The sequence below is a fragment of the Alligator mississippiensis genome, chromosome 3 (assembly GCF_030867095.1).
Source record: "Alligator mississippiensis isolate rAllMis1 chromosome 3, rAllMis1, whole genome shotgun sequence".
Lineage (NCBI taxonomy): Eukaryota > Metazoa > Chordata > Crocodylia > Alligatoridae > Alligator > Alligator mississippiensis.
In genome coordinates this window covers 50,176,613-50,182,240 of record NC_081826.1, presented here as the reverse complement: position 1 = coordinate 50,182,240, position 5,628 = coordinate 50,176,613, and positions in this window count along the sequence as shown.

Here is a 5,628-nt window from a genome sequence, read left to right as displayed (position 1 = left end):
GCCCCCTAGCGGGACACCCCGGTGGTGACGCCACAGGAGCGTCTGGGCGGAGCTCTGAGGCCCCCGGCGATGATTGGGCGAAAGCGGATTCTAGAACGGCGAGGGGCGGGGCGAGCGACGTAATGTGGCGTTGGCGCTCCCCCGGGCTGGGTAGGGTGTCCTCATCCCCGCCCGCAGCAGCGACTCTGGCACCCCAAGCGGAAATCCGCAGCGGCAGACACTCTGCCCGCCGGGCCTGCCCCAGCTCTGCCATCGCTCTAGTCCGCAGAGACTCACAGAAAATTAGAGTTGGAAGAGACCTCAGGAGGGCAACCTAGCCCAGCCTCCTGCCCAAGCAGGACCAGCCCCAGCTAGATCATCCCAGCCAAGGCTTTGTCTACCCGGGGCTTAAAACCTTCCAAGGATGGAGATGCCACCCCTCTCCAGGTTATTTGCGGCTGCTTCCAGAGCAAAAAAGACTGAGAACCCCGCACTGTCCTTGGCGGTGGGAGTGATGGGGCAGGTCCGGTACAACCCTGTGACCTTGCGCTGGCCTGGGCTCGGGTGTAAAGTTCATTAAAGAAGGCTGTTAGGGACAGCCTGGTGCCCGGTGTAACGAGAATAGTGATACCTGCTGTCAGGAGTCTTTAAAGCAGTGTGTGGTTGGGGGAGGGGGAGTTATAACGGGAGTGCATTTTATGGACTGTTTCCCTGGAGCACATGGTTATCCCTGGGATAAGATGCAGATACGTAGCGTTTAGGCTGGCGCGGATTTATGCCGTATAGGATAACCTGGAGTTTTCCCATCCTGAACTGAACCGGGGTGAGTTACCTCAGGGCAGTGCAGGGCTGTGTCGTGTGTGCTCTTTTGTATTTACACTGATGTTAACACTGATCACCGGGGATCCTGGTTTTCTCTGATTAAAAAAATCCCACATTTTCGGATTAAAACAAGTAACCCAAAATCCAGTTTTCCGTGATTAAAATGAAAATGAGAGAGATGGGAGGGCAACTATAAATAGTGGTGTTTCATTTAAATCACGGGAAAACGTGGATTTTGGGTTACTCGTTTTAATCTGAAAACTGGAGACTTTGTTGTTATCGGAGAAAACCAGGATCCCTGCTAATCATCACACCAGGGTAACCCCGTGTGGCTGGTGCCGGAAAGAGAGCAAGGAGCAGAGCCCCTAGCCCGAGAGATGATAAAAAGGGATCCGTATGCAATGCCAGAAGCAAACCCGAGATGGCAGTGTTTCCCTCCGTACCCCGGCTTTCGTGGCTTTTCAATCTGCCACTCATTCTTTGTATGTCATTAATGCTGAGACCTGAGGAAAAATGTCTTGCATGCGAAAGCTTGTCTAACCGTACCCCAGCTACATAGGTGGTCCAATAGATGATATCACCCTAAGAAATCCTTGCCTCTCGCATATTTTCTGGCTACAATATCACTCTTCCACTGTTGCATGGCAATTAGCACTTAGAGGTGTTGGCTGGGATCATCCCACCCTCCTTGTGCCCTGTGGAGTACAAACCCATAGGAAGAGCTGTGCCCACTGATTCTTTCTAGCAGTTGGGTAACTTCTTTTATTTCATTGCTGCCCTCTTTAGGAAGGGTGCTATTCTGTAACCAGACAAGGTTCCTTGGGTGAATCTGATATCTTTTATTAGACCAACCCAAATAGTTGGAGAATAGTTATTAAGCAAGCTTTCGGGTTCAAAAACACTTTGTCAGGCTAAGGAAGTTTCAGCAGTTGGTGTGTGCTCTTCCTGGATGGAATGAAAAGTAAAGAAGCCAGGGGCTGGGCTGGGGAGTCAGTTGTCAGGCAGATTATAATGTCAAAAATCCAATGTCTATGTTTAGTCCATGATTTTTAGTATCCAGGAGGTTGATGAAATGGAGTTCATAGGCTTGTCTCTGGGAAGTGTTGTGTAAGTTTGGAGAGAGAGTGGTTTTCTTGTGAGAAATGTGCCCCTGCCGGTAAGATATATCAATGACATCTTCATCATTTGGACTGAAAACCTACAATCTGACTGAGTTCCATCAGAAATTCAGCAATCACCATCCCTCCATCCAACTTTCTCTAGAATACCCTAGCACCAGCATCTCCTTTTTAGACACGATGATCAATATCCAGAATGATAAAATACAGACCACGTTATACAAGAAACCCACAGACCAACATACATATCTGCACAGAACCAGCAATCACCCGAAACACACCAAAAAAGCTGTGATATACAGCCAAGCCCTCAGATACCACCACATTTGTACTGAAGAGAACACCCGAGATTGCCACCTCACCAATCTTAAAAAGGCTTTCACCCAGCAAGGACACTCCTCCAGAGAGGTAGATCGCATGTTTGAAAGAGCCACCCTGGGGTCTTGTGAACCCAGCATTCATTCCTGCCTGTGGCAGGGGGTTGGGCTAGATGATCTGTTCAGGTCCCTCCTGACCCTAGCTACTAAGAAACTACTATGAAACTACTATACAACATAAAGAACTGCTGCAGTACAGAATCCCCCCCCCCCCCCACAAACAAATCGCACACTGCTGGTTATGACATATCACCCCTCCCTCGAACCTGTACAAAAAATCCTCAAACAATTGCAACCCATACTAGAAAGAGACCCTATTCTTAAAAAGATCTTCCCAGAGCCACCCATCCTAGCCTTCAAACAAGCACCGAACCTCGCCAACCTCATCACCAGAAGCAAACTTCCTCAAACCCAGAACACACCAAAAGGATCCAGACCGTACCATGACAAAAAATGCAAAACCTGCCAACACACCTCCACCACCCCCACTATTACTACACCCCACAACAGAGCCATCAGCATTCCTGGATCTTACAGCTGTACCTCCAGAAATGTAATATATCTCATCCAATGCACCAAATGCCCTGATGGAAAATACGTAGGAGAGACCAAACAACAACTGCGCACCAGAATGAACGCACACCAGAAATCTACGAAAGACAGAAACACCCAATTACTGGTGGGGGCACATTTCTCACAAGAAAACCACTCTGTCTCCAATCTCTCAGTCCTGATCTTCAAAGGAAACTTACACAACACTTCGCAGAGTTGAGCCTATGAACTCCATTTCATCAACCTCCTGGATACTAAAAATCATGGACTAAACATAGACATTGGATTTTTGATGTATTATAACCTGCCTGACAACTGACTCCCCAGCCCAGCCCCTGGCTTCTTTACTTTTAATTCCATCCAGGAAGAGCACACACCAACTGCTGAAACTTCCTTAGCCTGACGAAGAGTTTTTGAACCCGAAAGCTTACTTAATAACTATTCTCCAACTATTTGGGTTGGTCTAATAAAAGATATCAGATTCACCCAAGGAACCTTGCCTGCCTATGTCCTTAGACCAACATGGCTACAACCTACACCCCTGCATTCTGTAACCATGCATTTGTTATACATATTTCATTGTAAATGGAGTGGGCTGACTTTTGCCAACGTTGCATTTAGCATGCCTTTTTTGTTACCTTTTTTATTTAAAAAATTGTACTGTAGTTAGCAATTAGCAAGGCTTGTACACCTGGCATATTTTTTATAAAGATGAGTTGGGGGGGAGGGGGTTGCTTTTTGGTTTTGGAGGTTTTTTTGAAAACTAGGAAACGTGCTCTCAAAGCTCTTAATGAACTTTTTTGTACTGCTTTAGAATAATACAGCTAACCACCTTTGCTGCAAACTTGCATTTAGCAATTATCCAACCCAAGTATGCAACTGTGAAAGATAGGTCAGTACATGCAAGCAAACTGGTATCTACCCATCTCAGCTTTATAAGTGTTTTCTATAGCCCAAATCCCTTAAAGAGATAAATGACTCAAGATTCATAAAATCCCTCTAAGGTAAATTACTTCTACTTAATTTTTGAGATCTGAAAAAATAAAAAATAAATCAAGGCATGTTTCATTTCTGAATTGATATTAAGGAGCTATTAATTGAAATATGTAATTATTTAGTAGGCAGAGAAATTAAGCATAATTTTATACCCATTAAAGAATGCACATTTCTTCTACATCACTGTGGAAATCCATCAAAGAATTTGCAAATCATTTACAAATGGCAAATAGGAAAAGGATGAATATATGTTTTCCAGAGTACAAGATTTTAATCCCTATGAAGGGACTTAAAGAAGATGAGTAACATCAAAGAGTCTTTTTTGCCGTGCCACATGTGCTAAAAGCAAATGCTTTTTATTATCACAAACGCTCTTCAGTGGATAAGAACTGCAATTTTCCTGATGCATGACAGAATAGAATATTCTTTTTTAAACTGTCCGAGACAGGGCAATTGAGTAAACCTAGAAGGGTACTTATGTTAGGCACAGTGAGTGGATCATATACAGTTAAATACACATTTGAGTTTTTGCAGAGTCAGGACCCAAAATGAGTAACTTAAAGGGGCACCATCAACTTGTACTGCTCCATTTTATTTGAAAACCTTTTCCTATCTTTGGAAGTAACTCTTTGTTTTACTATCATTGAAACAGATTAGAGAAAAACTTTTTGTCTTTGAGAGCACTTTGAGTCAGGGCAGCAGTTTGAGAGTTTTCTGTCTACATTAGTAGTCTAGAATAGAGTTTTTAAAAACAGCATGTAACATGATGTTCATATTTTTCAGTCTATTCTTTTTATGCAAAATTATAGGCTTCACAAGGAATATTGGAAAATTCAGCTTTTTGTTTTAAATGTTGCATATCTCCTGAACTGAATTTTCCAATATTTAGCAGTAACTTTTATTTTCTTTGCTTTTCTTGATGTCCTTGTTTGGAAATACATTTCATCTCCATGCCAAGTGTAAACCATGAATCTTCAATACTGTCTTTACAGGGAGATCATCTTCAAGCGACCTCTTTGCAGTGAATCAATAGATAAACAAGAGCCATAACAAGGAAGCTATGGAAAAGTGTGCAAAAAAAGTTGCAATTGTAATTCACAACTAAATTCAGCCCCAGAACTCAGAGTTGTTGGGCAAATAGACTCACTTGGCTGCACAGCAAAAGTAATCTTCAGGTGGAGGCTTTTGCTGAACACTCCCATGCAGCTGGTAAGAATTTGGGTAGCTATCTAGCTTATGATTATTTATTGTATTGCATTTTTTAAAAATAATTGGAATCACGACCAGAAACATGCAATAATAAGACATGTTTAGGTCCAGGCTTTCAAACAGCATCTGCGAATGGTTATGGGAGGTGAGCAAATGACAGGTATGCAGCCTTTGAGGTCTGAGGATGGGCAGAGCAGCAGCACCACCAGGCCCACCATTAAGGGCCAGCATTATTTTTAAGGCAGTGCAATGACGGTTTTGAGGCCAGCGTCCTGCTGTTTGAACGCTCAAGGATGGGTACAACGATTTTCTTGTCCGGTGTGAAGGCGTCAAAACCCGCCAGTTGCTCAAACCCTTTTACTCGAGATTTGCAAGGGCGCTCGGGGGGGGTGGGCATAAGCGCCCAGAGCCAGAGACCCGCGAAGACGGGTCCCCCCCGGGGACGTCTGTCGGGCTGGGCGGGGAGGAGACGGGTGGAGACGCGGATGCCGCCGCCCGTGTCAGAGCAGGGCTGGGGGCCTCCCGCGTGCCTGCCCCGCCCGCGGCCGGGGGCGGGGCGCCGGGAGGGGGCGGCA